Source organism: Helianthus annuus, chromosome 14, assembly GCF_002127325.2.
Source record: "Helianthus annuus cultivar XRQ/B chromosome 14, HanXRQr2.0-SUNRISE, whole genome shotgun sequence".
Lineage (NCBI taxonomy): Eukaryota > Viridiplantae > Streptophyta > Magnoliopsida > Asterales > Asteraceae > Helianthus > Helianthus annuus.
The window spans coordinates 63,381,788-63,401,574 of record NC_035446.2 but is presented as its reverse complement, the minus strand read 5'-3'; positions in this window follow the sequence as shown (position 1 = coordinate 63,401,574).

The following is a 19,787-nucleotide window of genomic DNA, read 5'->3' as shown; positions in this document are numbered from 1 at the left end:
ATGAGAGGATAAAAGCAATAGAGTGAGGTCCTTTGCCTTCCGATTGCACCAAGCCTCCTCGGATAGGATCCTTAACACTTGAATGATGTTGGAATTGGATGAACTAAACTCGAAAATATGATGGCTTGTGTAGGGGTGTTTGGCCGAAGCCTTTGAGAGAGAGAGGGAGTGTTTGAGAGTTGAGTTGTGAATGTTATGATCATATGTGCAAATGCTTGTTACTTATAGGCAAAGATTAGGTTATGGTCCAAAGGTTCTTATGTCATTTAGATACTAAACATGTAGATTAAAATAATATTTTGGAGGACAAGGTATGTCCCCCCTCCTGGGGACGGTTTGTAAAGGGGGGGGGGTAGCTAGTTCAAATCTAACTAATTAGTTAGTTAATAGTTAGGTTAGTTAGGTTAGTTAAGTGCTTAACCCGGTTAGTAGTGTGTTGTGCTTTATGGCGGGTGTTAGGGTATTCAGGGACCCTAACTGGCTCAGAAAAAGATAAATAGTGTTAATGACAATATTTTCATGTTCCGGGTATAGTCCGGTTATTCGGTTGGATAGTAATCCGTTAAAGCGTTAAACAAAGCTTTAAAGTGTCGTTAATACCATTTTTAGTGACACAACTTATTCCCGTCACCTTGGAAAGTGTCTAGTAATATTTTCCTCATGTTTTGGCACTTTATTAGTTAGCTAGAAGCTGAATTGTTCATTAAAGTGCTGAGTTTTGTGCATGGTGTACGTCTTAGGCACATCCAGTCATTGTAACTTATTCCTAGAGACGCAGTTCTGCAACCCTTGTATCCCTACACTCACCACTAGTGTATTAAAATATTTCTGGCTCATACAGGCCTTAGAGGCAGTGTCTGCCTGATGCTGGCTTTATCAGCATGTTCAATAGGTTATCCGTTTGTAGTGCTACTGTGCTTTTGTGCATCATGTTTGTCACTAAGGTTCAGCATGTAAATAATGTAGTGACGGTATGTAAAGTATGATGCAGGAATATGCATGTATCAGAAATCAAGTAGCAGTTCATCAGTAATTTCAAGCAAGCATAGTAATTAAGAAGTAGTTAATTATTAATTAAGTCGTACGGATACCTGGTTTAGTGAGGGTTGTCACAAGTACCTCTTATGGATATAAAGGTAAATGAGCAGTTAAAGTTTATAGAGAGGCCTCTACAGATTGAAGATAGGAAAGTTAAGAACCTCAAGCACAAGAGATTAGTTCTGGTCAAAGTAAGATGGGAGTCCAAAAGAGGACCAGAGTATACATGGGAGCTCGAATCAGAAATGAAAAGGAAATATCCACACCTATTCCAGTAGATCTCGAGGACGAGCTCTAAAATAAGGTGGGGAGGATATAACAACCCTCCAAAATATTTTTAGACACCCCTAATATAATTAAAATGTCCCAATATGTCCTAAAAAACACCCCGTATGTGAAAATCGAGCCCAAAAATACAATATATAATTAAAATTAAATAAAAATCAAGTTTAAGTGTCGCTAGTGGGCCGCGTAAACCTTTAAGGACTCTAACGCGGGGCATGACAGCCCTGCAACGAGGCGCAGCCCTGAGCCGACACGTGTCATGATCGTGTCGAACCTATACCGATGAATCAGCAACCCTAGCAGCTACACCCCTACTATGTGGGCCGCGTCAGCCTTAGCTTACTCTTACGCGGGCCACGAGGAACTCGAATTCAGGCCCTATATAAAGGAGGCATCGACAGTTCATTCGAATTCGCTCACATTTCTTTTCTCACTCGAATTCTGAATAGTAGGCAATATAATCGGGTATAATACCCCCCTAAATAACGAAGTTCTACCCCGTTGTAAGTATCACAACCCCGGTTACGTATTAGATACTTTGGCCGATTGATCCAGGGTTCCGTAACGGCTGTTGTGGTTCTGCCCGACGTAGTCGTTGGAATGCCGTCTCGGGGAGGGTATTACTAATGTAAATTTTGGGTTATTATACTAACACGTGTGCATTTGTGTAAATTATAGATAATCACCAGGAACCCCTTACAAAAAACCTAAGACAGCAATGTGAGTAATCTCCTTTTTGCAAATTAGTTTTACAAAACCTCACTTAATTAATACTATATTAAACAGTTATTGAGTATTTGTATTCTACAATTATCGTTGGTATGTTGGGGTTTTGTATACAAAATTTGTTACTGCCTTGCGAGGAGTAACATGACCACAAGTCAGGTTGACAGTACCATGGGTGGTAATTGAATAGATGGAAACAAATGTAATTGTGCGACCGCCCTCAATACTGTACAATGGTCTTTATTAAACTTGATTAAACTGGGATTCACTCACCAGTGTTTCCCACTGACAAAATGTTTTTAAACACGTTTCAGGTAACAAAATGTGAAAGCCTAATAGAAGCCAGCTGGACATCACTGAAGGCTTGGAAAAGTGGCAATAAAGTTACCTAAAAATAAAGAGATGTTTTATTAAATAAAATAGGGTTTACCCCTATGAAAATGTGTGTACTTAAAACTTGGGGATTAATCCCACATATTTAATATTATGAAAGTGTGGTATTTTACTCAGATAAAATATTTCCTAACTATGGTCCTGATGAAATTTCCGCCGCTAAAATGGATAAAAGACGGATACCACCGAAACTGGTCGCGGCCGCCCGTTCCCAAGTTTGTTAAGGGACAGGGGTTGCGAAAATTAACGAAGTCAGCTCAATTTATACCGATTCGCGAGGATCTATCTACTGATAAACTTGCCAAGATTTATGTTGATTAGATTGTGTCTCGACATGGTGTTCTTTTGGATATCATTTCTGATCGTGATGCTCGATTTTCATCTCACTTTTGGAAGACCATGCAATCTTCTATGGGAACCTAACTAAATCTAAGCACTGCTTAGCATCTCGAAACAGATGGACAATCCGAGAGAACGATACAAACTTTGGAGGATATGCTTAGAGCATGCGTGATAGACTTTGGTGGTAATTGGGATTCTCATCTACCGTTGATCGAGTTCTCTTACAACAATAGTTATCATGATAGCATCAATATGGCACCGTTCGAAGCTTTATACGGTTGAAAATCTCGTTCACCTGTCTGTTGGAATGAGATTGGTGAAGCTCAGCTTACTGGACCTGAGCTCATTCTGGAAACAACAGATAAAATCAAGAAAATTCGCGATAATCTTCTGATAGCTAGAAGCCGTCAAAAGAGTTATACGGATATGCGATGCAAGCCTTTGAATTTCAAGTCAGAGATCGTGTCCTACTCAAGTTATCACCTTGGAAGGGAGTGGTGAGATTTGGAAAGAAAGGAAAACTTGCACCACGATATGTTGGACCATTTAAGATTGTTGAAAAAATTGGAAAGGTTTCCTATCGACTTGAGCTACCTTCTGAACTTGGGAATACTCATCCAACATTCCACGTATCCAATTTATGAAAGTGTTTAGCTGATACTGATCTTCATATTCCACTCGACGAAATTCAAGTTGATGACACGATGCACTTTGTCAAGAAACCTGTGGAGATCATGGACCGTGAAATCAAGCGACTGAAGGACAAGCGAATACGATTAGTCAAAGTTCGCTGGGAGTCCAAACATGGCCCATAGTTTACTTGGGAACGTGAGGACCAAATGAAAACGAAATATCCACATTTGTTTTCACAAGTTTCCTCTAATTAAAATTTCAGGACGAAATTTCCTAAAGTAGGGGAAACTGTGACAACTGTGCTCTGTAAACGATGTACGATGTAAAACAATATCAATTATCAATAAAACGATGTGTTTTGGTATTATTATGTGTGTATTTGTGTTTGATGATTTTACGATTTGATTCTAGTTCGATTCCAAGCTTTAAATCGCTTTCTTGAAAGTTATACGCGAAATGATGCGTAAACGTAATCAGTTTAACGCGACAAACACTCCGGAATAGTGAAAAAGGCTTAACATACCTTAAATAACCTTTACATAACTTAGAAATAAGTTTGGAGGGTTTGGTGTGTCGAAAACAAGTTTATTCGATCGCAGGGACTATTTGTGTCAAACTGCGAAACTATGTCGATTTGTATAGTAACGAACATTCCAGAACTTGATCATAAGCTAAAAATACCCTAAATATCCTTTACATAGCTTAGAAATAGGCTTTAAGGGGTTTGGTATGCGAAAATAAACTTATTTGATCAATAGGGACTAAAAGCGTCAAAAAGTGCATAAGTTTGCATTTACGCGCATATCTTACGTTCTGAACATATCCTGACATACCAAAATTTTTGTAATCATTAAAATATTTTAGTTTAGTGATTGGAATGCAAAAATACCATTCGTCGTGTAATTTGGATCGTTTTCGCGTCCGTTCGAGTTTTCGTCGTAATTAACCGAATAACGTGACCGTACGACCAAACAAACCGACATCCAAGATATTTTTAAGCATATTTCATGTTCCCTATGCTTTAACTTCATTGTAGAGCCTTGAAATGGGGTCAACGAGGCTTAAACATGCCAAAACCAAGTTTTTAGCATGTAGGGAACAAAACTGTCAAAACTGAAAAGTTTCAGCCGGTTCAGCCAGGAGTGTCGTGGAAGAATCAGTGGACAGCTCCGTGTGTCACCTAAGATGCACTTTTTTAGAAAAACAGTTTCAGCAACCAGCTTGAAATTCAGGGTCTTTTATGTAATTTTCTCAATACCTTAGGCTGGTTTTTGGATTCCTATTATATATTTAAATTAAATCCATGTTCCACTAGTGTAGGGTCAAGATTGATCCTCCTAACACTTGGAATGATCTTGTTATTCCAAACTTCCTATAAATAGAAGTGGATTTCTCATTCATTCCTCACACATTTGATTCAATTATGCTCTAAGTTGAAGTTTATGCTTCATACCTGAGTGTTTTGGATCAAATCTTCCTTGCTTAGACCTTTTGTAAGTTTCTTTCATGCTTGTTTATGTTTTTCAAGCATGAAAGTCAAATAGTGTTTGACTTTCTGCTTTGACCACGAATTGGTCAACACAAAGTTCGTTTGAACTTTGCAACGTGATCGTAATCACGATGGTTATAGTCACATGTGACTATACCTACTGATTACCACGTCGATTATTCGAAGTGACGAGTCAAAGTTTCAGTCAAAATACGTGTTTATGCATATTTTGCAACGAAGCTATTTTTGGGTATCAAAACACTTTGTTTTGAAATCAAACGTCTTTTCTAACTTAGTTAAACATGTTTTAACATGTTTAACTCGTCACTTTTAGTTTAGTGCTTGTATAGGGTCGTAAGTCAAGCGGACTTGACAACTGCTTAGACTTTCGAACCCGACCTGTTTGGTCGATCGTTAGGATCCGACCAAGCATATTATGTGACCATAGTTGTATAGGGAATAACCTTCCAAGGTTATACCTTATGGTCACTTAGTTTAGTTAGTTGTATGATAGGTAGATTATATGCCATAGGAAAATGACCAAAATGCCCTTTTCATGCATAATTTGATTTTAAGCATATGTAACTTAATTTTTGTCACTTAAGCTGATTATGCAACATATTTAAACATGTTAGGGCATATAATACTTGTCATAGGACTAGTTAGGCGTCTCGAATGCGCATTTGTGTGAACGACGCGTTATAGGAGCGTAAGCTACCTTAATGGGTCGTAACGGGTCGTAAGCACTTAGGATAGGTTCCGATTTAGAATGTAGGCTTTGTTAAACCATATCACATGAGTTCCAATACTCATTTGGTTTACGAGGCCTCATTCTACCTGATCTTTTGATTTAGTTGTCGATTTATTTACTAGCGATCCGATTAGTAGGTACCACTTGATTTCCTTGGTTTTCCCAAGCTTTGTTAGTTCATTAGATCAAGGAAACTTGTAATTCAATGTGAGTACATAGTTCCCCTATTTTACTATTTTCGATTGTTTTGGGGTGATTTATATGTGTTAAACAATTTCGATGCTTTCAACGATGATTTCAAAAACGAATACTATGGTTTATATTAAACAAGAACGATTTCGATAATGTGAACGAACCTGTTGGACATATTTACATAACTGTTGGGATTGAACCCTATCAGAGGAACAGATAATGTAAAGCCAAAACTGTAGGTCCCTTGTCGGAGGATGACGAACCTAAACCTTGTTATACAAACCCACTAGCGAGTGCGGAATCCAAGCTAGCAAGCAAACCGGGATGAGACAAGTATAAACACAAACACACAAGGGTTCACCGATTAACACCACTGTATTAATACGAATGAAGGTTCCGGTTACAAGCACAATGTTTACAAATCTAACTTGCAAACTCTCTAGTGTGTGTGTGTGTTTTGATAGAATGCTCTCAAACTCTCTCTATGTGTGCATCTATCTAACAAGCCTCTCAAGTCTCTCTTCAAAACAACACACTTCATGGGTATTTATACCCATACACAGCAGGTCTGACCGAAGGATCCAATAGATGGTCCGAAGGATCATATTTCGAATACAATGCTTTCGAAGGATCAGCAAGGACCTCGAAGGATGATCCTTCGAGGTCTATCAATCGAAGCATATCTTTCGAGGTGATCGAAGGATCTACATTATCCTTCGATCACTCATCCTTCGAGTCAGACAACTTACATCAAATTTACTAACTGTTGACTGAGTCAAACCAGGAGGACGGTTGACTTGGTCAACTTACAAGACTGACAAGGACATCGTTTACATATAGACCGAATACAGACAAAGTACAGACACAAGTGCATCAACAAACTCCCCCTTGGCTGTAGCTTTGTCTTTATCTTCTATAGTTGTAGACTCGTCTCGAACTTCGATGGTCTTTGGTCTTCGAGTTCTCAAAACTCTGATGTCCTTTCAAGTCTTCAATGTCGGAGGATCTTCAAAGTCTTCACGTATTGAAAGCAGAGAGTGTATCAACAAACTACCCGTATCATGTAGGAAGTGTGTTAACAAACTCCCCCTTAACATAAGCTCCCCCTTGAGTTATGCTCGTGAAATACTTTATCTTTATGAAGTGAGATCCTTGTGGTGTTGACAATGGTCAGCGGCAACTCGATCATCTTCATCATTTGAGTGCCTTCATGTCGTGTCTTCATTCCAAAGCTTTGTCATCGACCATGTTCTCCTAGCCTTTAGAATCTGCACATGCAAGAAATCTAAACGCGTAATGAGAACAACTGCTTGGAATATAGTTAATCATAAACAAGTGACACACGGATGACCATGTCACCATCAAACACTGTCCGACAGTTTGAAAGTTTTTCAAATTTATCAATTTCAGATTTCAACTTTCAAAACATGCAAATTTCGACCGTTTATGAAGATTTAGTCATTTCGGTTTTCGTTCAGGTTTCAGGCAACGAAGACTTGAGTTCCAACATCGTACGATCGAAAATAAAAAAAATAAAATCTTTTTGGCTTTTATAAAGTTTAAATTAAAACACACCTAAAATCTTTTTGGTATTTTTGACTTTTCTAAATGTAAATACTGAAAGCAGTAAATAAATATATACATACATTCTTTTTGCGAGTTTCGAGGGTAAGAGAATCATATCAGTGTACGGTCATGCCAAAACACTCTTGTTGTTCAGTTAGTTAACATTAAGATAAGCATCCTATAACAATTATCGGTATTGTTGTCCACTTAAGCTCAACTTATCAGATGTAATCATGTTTAGGAGATACATTAAGGTATGATTTAAACTTACCGACCGGTGTTCATCCACATCACGACACATTCCCGTATCAAGGTATGCACGAGGGTTCATCTTACCGGTGAGTATACCGATTATCATCTGTTTGACCGTATATTGATGTGAGATTCTCACTTATTTTGATTTGAAAACAAGCCCTATGTGATAGAATCACTTATTGATGAGGAACTTGATTTTCATATGCATGAGGGCACAGGGGCAAGTCCGTGAACAGGTCAGTACTTCCGTACAGCAGAGAGACGAACTTGACCCCCGGATAAATGTGATATTTTATCACTTATTTGTTATGGACATGTGATTGTTTATCACTTATTGAGGTCGAATGCAGTATGTATTATGTACACGTATGTATAGTATCATGGAAGATCTTAGACTTAGTCTATTTATAGAAGCAACCATGATACCCAGATGATAAGCAGCATAAAGACCGAATATCTCAGAACCTCGGCAATCTATCAAACGAAATTTCGGTACTAAGACCATATGCCAATGAATGGTTCCCACCTGGTCTTCAGTCGGTTTAAGATTTATATCACCCTGCACACTTTAAAATGATTGTGAGCCTACCGATACATCTTATATAGAGCTGCTTATCGTTTTTCATTTAGGGTTTAAAGAGGTTTGGATAGACCACTGATGTACTATCATTTTCTCTTTTGCTCGCCAGGAAATTCATTTTTGATTTTCTATTGTTTTTGAGTTTTTGAAATTTTTCGATGTTTTTGGATTTTCATATTTTTGGATTTACTCCCCCTAAAATCAATAAACTAAGAGAAATTTAAAACACCAAGATATTTACAAAAATGATTTTCCGATGTTGGTTTTACTCTTGCTTGACCTTAATGCCGTTTACCAAAATTAAATTTTAATCAGAAAAGATTTATCGAATTTTGGGAAAATCAGTTGGCACGTCGGTAAGCGGTGCGGACTATAACAACATTGACGAGTTTCATAAAGAAACAATCCCGTGTGAGGTGATATTCGAGATCAACGTGTCAGGCCAAAGAGTGCTGTACGAGACGATATAATTCATATAGCAGCCTAAAAATCAACAAGTATAGGAGAGATTAGAAATTTAAAACCGTATCCTGCAACTGCTTCGTGCATTGCAAGGAATCTGAGCACTCTCCCAAACTGGACATCCACTGGATGTGGACTTCAAAGTCGATTTTGTAGCTACTGAAAAAATCTCTTCACAGCAACACGATCAAAAACCTTTGGTTCCGGCTGGCCTTCCATGTTGCACCAGCAAAGGTCTTTGACTTTCTCTTTCAGAAATGATGTGCGGATGTTCAATCCATGCCAAGACTTCTGCACACATTTCATTGTATTCTTTCCTGAGGACCCGAACAAAAACCATAACAACCAAATTTTGTCACGTCCTTCATTTGGTCGAATTTTGCAACTTCATTCAGCCACATTCTTTCATCAGACATTTTTGTCTACTTTTCCTTTTCCTTCCTCTCCATTAATGACAACATCATTCTCCTAGATATAACAATATTTCGGAGCCTTATGTCGCCAATCTTGTGCATGGACGCTCCACTATCAACAATCCTAAGACTATCAATAGTTCCTCCTGGAACATCCTGCACACTCACTCAGAGATTAGTTGGAGAGGGGGACCCAAGCCTTCACAGACTTGGGTCGTCCGTCATCATCGAGAATTGTAACATCCATTTCCCGATGATTCGGAATTGATGTAGCTCCCCCTGAAACAGTTACCGGTTTTGGTATCCAAATCTGTTTCTGTTTTTCATGTTTAACATCCGATTTAACAGATTTTGTTTGGATGACCTCCGGTTTTAAAACTTTTTCAACTTCTTTTCTTTGTTTCTTTTTCTGTTTCTTTTCTCGTTGTTTAACAAAACGAGGGTCCTGTTTTGGTGAAACGGGTCTTTTATGGTAATTGTTACCATGGGGGGCATTAACTTTTGACTTTCTCTTGGTGAGATATGGACAATTCTTAATGATGTGTCCATACTCACAGCATTCAAAGCATGATCTCCGCTCAACAAACCTCGGAGTATCATAACTGTAACAGCTGGATGATGAACTTCGTGATCTTGAGGTACTTGGTCCTACATCACAACCGTTTGTTTGTTGTGTATAGTTGTTTTGACTGTTTCTTTTCAAAATTTTACTTTGTTTAACAGAATCCTTGTTGGATTTGTTTTTGAAAGTATCAATTTTATCAGTCCCTCTTGATTTCATGAAGTTTATCTTCCGATCCTTTTTCTTGTTTTCGCCCTGTTTGCCTTTTCTATTCTCTTGGGCGGCATGATGTTGTTCATGGAGATCATCAACCTTTGCTTTCAACTTATGAAGATATGGACAATTTCGAATTATATGTCCAATTGTACCACATTCAAAACACATTCTCCGCTCTACAAACCTCGGAGAAACGTGTTGATGACCAGACGAAGAACCAGATACTGAACTTTGTGATCTAGATGTGCTTGGACCTAAGTCACATCCATTGGTGTGTTGGGTATAATTGTTCTGATCATTTCGTTTTAAAATTCTAACTTGTTTTACAAAATCAATGTTAGATTTATTTTGAAATGTTTCAAGTTTGTCCGTACCCTTTGATCCAACAAAGTTCACTTTCTGTTCTCTTTTCTTAGCTGGAGCTCTTTTGTTTTGCACCCTTTGAACCTTAGGTTGCCCAACCTTAGATTGTTGAATTTTAGGTTGTGTAGCCTTAGGTTGAGTAGCCTTAGACTGCTCAGCTTTAGGTTGTTGAACCTTTGGTTGTTCAGTCTTAGGCTGCTGAATTTCTGGTGCTTGAACATTCTTGTTCTGAGCCTTCTTTCCCTGTACTTGGCCCTTACCCTTCCCAGAATTGACTTGTTGTTTTCGCTCAACCGGTAGTTTTTGGTTTCCGTATTGTTTTCTAACTTGTTCACACGGAATTGGTTCACATTGGGTTACGGTTACTTTGCTACCTTTGTTTCCCAAAAACTTATCAGTACGTCCTTCAAAAATTTGTTCAATTAAATCTTGATTTACATTCTTAATTGAAAAATTTTTGTCAGAGTAGATCTTGCTATCTCCTTTGAGCGTATACAACAAGTTATTCCCTTCAGGGCTAACTACAAGGGATTCCATTGCCTTTGACTTTTCAGTCTTACTCGGTTTCACTGGTGGATCACACAGAATGTGATTCTCGATAGGAATATCTGTTGTAACCGAGTCAGACTGTTGCTTCACAATTTCTTCAGATTCATCGTCCGAAGAATCAGCATCCTCAATAATGGGAGGACTCTGTTCCTTAACACACGATGTATCTGTCACGTTCTCAGATTCTGATTGCCCCGAGGATGATGTACCAGTTGTGAACCCGAGGCCTGCTGCAAAGTCATCTGGACCGAGTGGCACAGTAGGTTCAAAACGGGGCATATCCTCGTCATTAGGCAATTTGGAATAATTGTGATTCATTGGGGGAGGACATGATTTGTAACCAATACATTTGGTATCCCCCCTTTTCCTTTGAACATCAATGATGTGATCCAATACAAAGCGGGAATTGGAATAGCTTTCCAATTTCTGCTTGATTGTCTCACATTCACATCGAGCTGTTGCTAACTCTACCATTTGTTTTTCAATTGTGTCAATAAGATTATTATTAGCATGTTGTTTCCGCAAAACAGCCTTTTGTAATTCAGAAACATCATATTTTAATGACGCAATTGTTTCTTTAAATTCCTTTTCATTTCTGGTTAAAAATAAATTAGCTTCGGTTGCTTTAGAAAGGTCCACAATCAATTCTTGATTGTGTTTCTGTGTGATTTCAAACAAAACCTCCTTTTCTGCATATTCTAAACACTTAGCACATTCAACAACAGCAGAAATAGAATCAGGTTTAGAATCACATACCTGACTGGAATCACTCTCAGGTGTTGGCCTTTCTGCATCAGAATTAATAACCTCCCTTGATGATTCACATTTAGATCCATCCTCGCTCGAACTTGAACTTGAAGTTGTATCACCCTCAACTGAAGTTGAGACATCTTCATCTGAACTTCTGTCATGTTCAGAACTGTCATCATTTCCCAAGGATTCACCATTGCTTGCATCTTTGACAATTTCAGCATACAACGCCGATTTTGTCTGACTACTGTTCTTTGAATCAAGAGATGATGGTTCTACAGTAGAACGATGGTGTTGTAAACCAACTGGGGGTAATGGATTTCCATACAAGTCTGTGGTTGGAGCCGGCTTTACAGGAACTTGTATTGGATTGCCAAAACAATCTGTTGTTATTTTCGGTTCACTTTGCCTTTGATTGGTAACTGATGCCCACTGATTTGCAGATATCATGGCAGCTGAAGGTGGGGCAATAGCCTGCATCCAAGCAGTCTTGAAATCTGTTGCTGATTGAGAAACAGATGATTGCGTATCAGATGATTGCGGAGCCAAGGATGTTGTAGTCCACGCGGATGGATCCCATTGACTGTCTGGAGCTGGAGTTCCCCACCAACTCTGATTCATCTTTGATAGGAAAACTAAATTCTATATCAGATCGACGAAGGATCAAATTATCGAAGGATCAACCGAAAGATCACACGAAAGACAAACACCAAACCGGTCTCGAAAGATGATCTTTCGTAAGTTGATTTTCTAAACGTGGGCTTTGCACAACAAATAATCAAAATTTATTGGCTACTTGGGCGGTGCATTGGGCTGAACACAAAGCTTTAATTGAAGCACATGGGCTGTTGGCCTTTTTCTTCTTAGTGGGGCGGCGCTTTTAGCAGTGAACACCAACAGCAAAAACAAATATCTTTGTTACTTCAAGGCGGTGCACACCAATCAACAAGAAAGTGTCTTTCAAATATATCTGATCTGTTATCGTGGGCGGTGAACAACTATAATCTTTAATTGTATTGGTCTATTTGGGGCGGTGACTTGGGAGGTGATCACACACAAAAATCAACAAAATGTATTTCGAATATATGTCTGATTTGTTATCGTTGGCGGTGCAAAATGATTTTTTTTTTTTTTAATTTAAGCACATGGGCCGTGGACCTTGGGCCGATTTAATTGAACACCTTCAACAAACAAACGGTAGTGCTTTGGGCGGTGCACAACAACCAACAACACATCTTTCAATGTTGTTGAGGGGTAAAGGTGATTGATGTGACCTTTGAACAGTTGGTTGACCCTTCGAGACAAGCAACGTTGAATCTGATGATCTTTCAAAGTTGAATCTGATCCTTCGAACAAGAAAAATGATCTTTCGAAAAACAAAAGTTGACCCTTCGAATTTTAGCTTGACCTTTCGAAAGTTTAGATGATCCTTCGAAGTACTGTTTTGATCTGTCGAGGTTCCAACTTTATCTTTCGAAATATGAAGATGATAAGATCATCAAGAACACAGCGACGGGTAGTTTTCCAGATCTGACGAAAACTAACCCAAGACTTGAACAAAAACCCGGTTTTAAACAAGGTAAAGAGCCTTAGCTCTGATACCACTTGTAGGTCCCTTGTCGGAGGATGACGAACCTAAACCTTGTTATACAAACCCACTAGCGAGTGCGGAATCCAAGCTAGCAAGCAAACCGGGATGAGACAAGTATAAACACAAACACACAAGGGTTCACCGATTAACACCACTGTATTAATACGAATGAAGGTTCCGGTTACAAGCACAATGTTTACAAATCTAACTTGCAAACTCTCTAGTGTGTGTGTGTGTTTTGATAGAATGCTCTCAAACTCTCTCTATGTGTGCATCTATCTAACAAGCCTCTCAAGTCTCTCTTCAAAACAACACACTTCATGGGTATTTATACCCATACACAGCAGGTCTGACCGAAGGATCCGATAGATGGTCCGAAGGATCATATTTCGAATACAATGCTTTCGAAGGATCAGCAAGGACCTCGAAGGATGATCCTTCGAGGTCTATCAATCGAAGCATATCTTTCGAGGTGATCGAAGGATCTACATTATCCTTCGATCACTCATCCTTCGAGTCAGACAACTTACATCAAATTTACTAACTATTGACTGAGTCAAACCAGGAGGACGGTTGACTTGGTCAACTTACAAGACTGACAAGGACATCGTTTACATATAGACCGAATACAGACAAAGTACAGACACAAGTGCATCAACAAAAACCTGATCACAACAATGGATTCACAATAAGCAGAAGTTTACTCTAAACTCTCCCCTTGACAGTGGTTATCTAACAGCTGATAGATCTTACGTGCTGCTCAACTGCAACAACTGATAAACCAAACTCTGATGATTATCCAACGACTGCTAAAGACAAACACTGATGCTCTATCTACTGCTGTTTCCTAAGTACTGCTGAAGACTCAAGCACTGCTCTCTCAAAGACTGATCACCTTTGAAGAATGCACTGAAGATTCAACATATGTGCTCAGGCTACAACAGTGGAACGTGAAGCAGTAGTTTTTCTTAGTTTTGCATTTTACTACTTATCAGATGTTACATGTCAGTAGTTTGTATAGAACAGTGTTTATAGTTTGTTAGGTCGTTAGATGTCACTATCATGGTGACGTCAGCTGAAGCTCATCAGTAGTTTGGTTTGCCTATAAATATGATAGTATTCTGTACTGTTATACTTGATTCGTTTTGAGTGAGTTCGCCTCCTCAATTCAATCCTTTCATCTTGTGCAACCAACTCTGGTGTATTAGGCTGAGGGGGAGTTTAGATTGTAAGCTTGCATTGTAATCTTTTGCTTTTATGTAAATCTTTTGACTCAATGAAAAGCAAATGTTTATCAATCTATGCTTTCCTTTGATTGTGTTTACAAAGTTTGCTACTCATTTCCACTGCACTCATATCATTTCATATGTTCTGATTAATCGTTTTATGCAAACAAACACAATCATGATGTCCCCAGATCCTAACAATTGGTATCAGAGCCTGGACAGTCAAATTCGATCTAACAATCAATTTGACATAACAGTTCAGCTCAAAAGTTATTGATACTCAAGGATTGGTTGTATTCAGTTGAAAAACAGAGTAACGAGTGAATCATGGTCAAAATAGTTATTCAAAAACTCCGTAAATCAACCAAGATGTCATATGACACACAAATCTCACACAACAAGTGTCTTCATGCATATGTCACTCATAGTTTTCAGATCTGTAAAATATCTGATAAACTATGGGATCATTCGATGTTTTCAAAATTGATTTCAATTGTTGTTTTTATATTTGTGATGTTTTCAATAAACACTAAAGTATGGACCTCAGTTCAGCAAAATTTGTGTTCATCTAAAACACTAGAATATTGCTGACATAGAAAAGAGGGAATAAAACTTTAGTCAAAATCTCTCATGTGCTCAAAGGCAAGTTGAGTACCTTCAAAAGGACCAAATCGACTTTGTCTAAAACACACTGAGAAAATAAGGTGTCAAAACTGTCCTAATCATAGGTAATGTGAGATCTGTAATAAAACATGATCGAATATGGTCAGATCTCTCAAAACATTGCTTCAAAGTGATTATGGACAAAGTATGTTCAAAATATAATCTCCTAGTGAGTATTTCTGAACATATGAATAAAAAGGGTAAAAAGGGAAAAGGAAAATGAACAAATCTCAAAGTGTAGCTATCTCAAAAACTTTTGAAATCAAAAGCAAAAGAGTATAAGCATAAAACACTCTTGAGGTTCAAGTCAGGTCATCAGTGGTCATTTTGCAACTGTGTGCATTCATCAATACAGGAATTGTTCTGGTAACAATAGCATCTTCAGTGATGGTGCTTAAAAGGAATTTACAATCAATTGACAAGAAAATGACCTCAGACAGTGGTCAAAAGAACTTGAGAATGATATGATTATAAACTTATTTTGTAAAACTGTCAGATCACTTCGATTTTCTTCAAAACATCCTTTATTTTTTTAAGGTGTTTTCCTCTTAATAAAAACCAGATATATTTTATTCTTTATAAAATATATTTTGTTCTTTTACTTTTTTTATATAGTAAAAGTTCATATCTGGTCTGGATTAATTACCTTATTTTTGTGTGTAATTACTATCCCTAAAACTGGTCAAAAGGAAATGACACACATATCAAGGTCATGTTAAGCTCAAGTTTGGTAGTAATAGATTAAAAATTGATTGCAAATTAATTCTGAACTACAGGGACACTCATGTTCTAGTTCAAGTAATTAGAAGCAAAATGAGTTGTTTAGTAGTAAAAAGGACTCATCATCTGGATGCTAAATCACTATCTGAAAAATAGACAGATGGTAAAACCTTGAACAAAATTTCTGAAGATAACTGCTGACAATTTAATCTTGATATTATACATCTAAAATGTGTGGTGTTAAGAATAGCATTTCTGGTACTCAACAGATGATAGACAAGAGAGTGTGCTTTTACAAGAACAAATCATTTTCTACATCTGAACAAACAGGTGCTAAAAGTTTTTGTCAAAAGTCAAAACACTGCTGCACAAACAGTTGTTAAACATATGATCCTCATTGGTTTTTATCCACTGTTGTATCTAAAATGTTGTTGTGCCTTAACATTTGCTTACTAAAATCTGTCCACTGCTAAGTGTCAACCTCTGTTCTTCAAAAACACTGATGTTTAAAATCATTGTTTCATCCACTGATACGTCCACTGTTTCATTTCATTACCGTTGTAACTACTGATGATTGTTCCATCAGTAGTTGTCAAAACAACTGTCCTCCATTATTTACCATTCCATCAGATGTTTGACACGTGGTTAGTTTTTAGCCTTCAGATCAAAATAACCGCTGCCACATCAGCAATCACTTTTTCCCTAAATAAAACCCTGATTAAATCCAAACAGAGGATTACACTGTCGAATTGAATTCCAAACATTCTCTTCACAAAGTAGTTTCCCTCTCATAACTCCAAAAAATCCTTTTCGATCTTCTTCATAAAAATGACGAAACCAAAATCGAAGCTTATCTGCAAAACCAAAATCAATACCATCATCTTCTTCCACAACAGCAGAGGCCACTCAAATGGCTGCTGTAATCACGGAGATTCGTTACAAAGCTCCACACAACTATGTAGGTATTCTCACAAAACCTACCGATAACCACACTTTCGACTCCATCCTTGACATCCTTTCTGCATCAAAGTACAAAACTTTGATAACAGCAGACGCTCCTATTTACCTTGATACCCAGAGAGAGTTCTGGAAAAATGCCACCCTTGAAAAACAAGGAGATATCATCGCCGCCATCAACTCCTCGATACAGGGTAAGAAGGTACAAATCTCACCAAAATCCATCTCTGAAACCTTTAAACTCGACGATTTGAAAGGAAAAACCTCATTTACTAAAGACGAGTTGGTAAAGGATTTCATGAACAGGGGCTATGCAGAACAACCAAATAGGGATACCCTACAAAAGGGTTACTTCCCTTCTGCACCCAGATTTTTATTCCACACACTTGCTCATGTGTGTTTCTAATAAAACAACGTCTTTTAATGATATACCAACAAAAATCCAATGCCTGGGGTATGCAATTTTAAACGATAAAAACTATAACTACTCCCAGGAAATATTTGATGATTTGTTAAAGAACGTTGATAATAAAGCATTTCTACTCTTTCCAAGATTTCTAAGCTACTATTTTGAACAAAAATTTGTAGAGAAAGATGCAGAATTGCCCAAACAAGGTGTCTCATTCAAAATAAACTGTTTAACAATTGAAACATTTTCAAGAATGATGGAACCAATAAAATTAAAAACAAAGGAGGCTGAGCAGGTTCTAGAAACTGCTACTGATCCTCAAGCAACCACTGCTGAGCCCACTGCTCCAGGTGATCAAAGTAGCACACCCACTGCTTTGAAACCAACACCTGCCACCAAAAAGACCAAAAGAAAAACATCCAGAAAACCCACCAAACCCACACCAAAGGCAACTCTGGAAGATGAGATCCCAGAGTCAATGCCAGTGACAACACAAAAGTTACATGAAACCACTGCTGCTACTTCCTCACAGCAGTTGGAAGAAAGATCTCCACCCCAGCCTAAAACTCCTCCTGCATCCTCATAAAAGGATCAGGTTGTAAGCATAGGGACCCCACAATATGAAGCTCTGGACCCACTCGGATCCATCTTCCACAGTCCTGATCCCAAGGACATGTCTCTTTCAACACCCATACCCTCACCAATCATATTGCCACAATCAATAATACCCCTGTTGCATGCAGTTGACATGGCACAGACACAAACCAGTTCCTCTCTATCACCTATTACTGAGAGTATACCTCCACAAGTGACTGGGTCTGATGCTCGTACCTTTGCTAACCCAGCAACAGCTGAGGAGGTTACACCCCCTGAGTTACAAGTAACTCTCGGTGGTAGTTCAAGTGGAGCAGCAACTACAACTGATGGATCAACAGATCTTCAATTGGACAGTTGTTACATTACTAAGACTCCCTTGAAGGAAATTTCTTCCATGGCAACATCGGTAACCACCAGTAAGTTATCTTTAACTGCTGGTAACATTAAAGGTTTATCGGTTGCTGAAGAAAGAAGTCCCCAGTACCAAGAAAAAGGGGCATCAATGGATGATTTTTGGGACTCTGTTCCTAAGTCACACATTGATACAACCACCACTGGTGGGGATTCAGATGATCCTGTTAATTCAGGTGATGATTCAAAATACAATGAATTGACGGCCAGAGTTGAAAATCTGGAATCTTCTGTTGCCGAGATAAAAGATATGGTGCAGCAGCTGTTAGAAGCTCAAAAAGCCCAATCAACTGTTCCTCCTGCTCAAGCACCTGCTCCACAAGCATTTGCTGCAAATGAGCTTTGGAATATCTTCCAGCCCATGCTTAAACAACAGCAACAAATGGCTGCTAAAAAGCATGCTAATCAAGTACAAATGCTGACCAACATGGTGGAATCTTGGTTCAAAGACAATCAAGCAGACATCAAGGCTATAAAAGCTAGCATATAAAAGACTGCTCAGAGTGAGAAAGTTCCATCTGCCATTTTCTTCATGGATACACCCCTGGCAGATAATGCCAAAAAGGGGGAGAAAATCAAGCTGAAAAAGAAAGTTATAGAAGATGGGTTGTACATTGAACCAGAGAAACCCAAAACCACAAAAACTTCAACTCAAACAGCTGATACAACAGCAGTTACAAAAACTACTGTCTGTAGCCAAACAACTGCCATATCATCAACACACACACCACCAACACACACCACCACAACTATTGTTCCACCACCACCACCACCACCTGTGTCCATAGCACAAAAACCTTCATCAAAACCAATAACCACCAAACCATCATCATCTAAAATCATACCACCACTGCCTCCTGCCATAAAGCAGAAGATAGCAGATGTTACAACATCTGCTGTAATGACAACAATGATTGAAACACCAGTTGTTTCAACCACTGTTAGTCAATCACAATCACAAACCACTGCCATCAAATCTCAAACCACTGATCCACCCAAAACATCTTCAGCCTCTCCTACATTAAAAAGGAGAAGGGTTTTCATTCCTGATGATGATTTACCACCACCATCACCACCATCCCCTGCTCAAAAGAAGAAGACATCTGCTGACATATCAGCAGTTGTAATGACAACAGTAGATGAAACACCAGTTGTTTCAACCACTGTTGGTCAAAAATCCACCACTGATCTCATCACTCCAACACCACAACCTACAAAGCTTCTCAAAAGAAAAAGAGAAACAGCACAGGGTGCTGATGAAAAGTATGATCCTGTTGCGGCTAAGTATCCATTGGAATTAGAAGCTGTGAAAAATGAGATGAAGCAGTTTTACACCATAGATGATCTTACAAAAAGGAAATTTCCTTCTCTCATAGGTTTCATAATTCCAGAAAACATGAACGAATATCTTGAAACAAAAACAAGACAAGCAAGGATAAGAGCCAAAGTTGAATGCAAGGATCAAGGCGATGAAGCCATTCTGGAAAGAAGGGAATTCCTGCTCAACAAGGTCAAACAAATAGCAGAATATGCAAGTGAATTGAACAAAGAGGTGTCAAGTTTATTTCCTGAAGTAGAACAACGAAATGAATTAAGAAAGGAATATCTTGCATACATAATGAAAGAAAAGTTCTATTCTGCTGAAGAA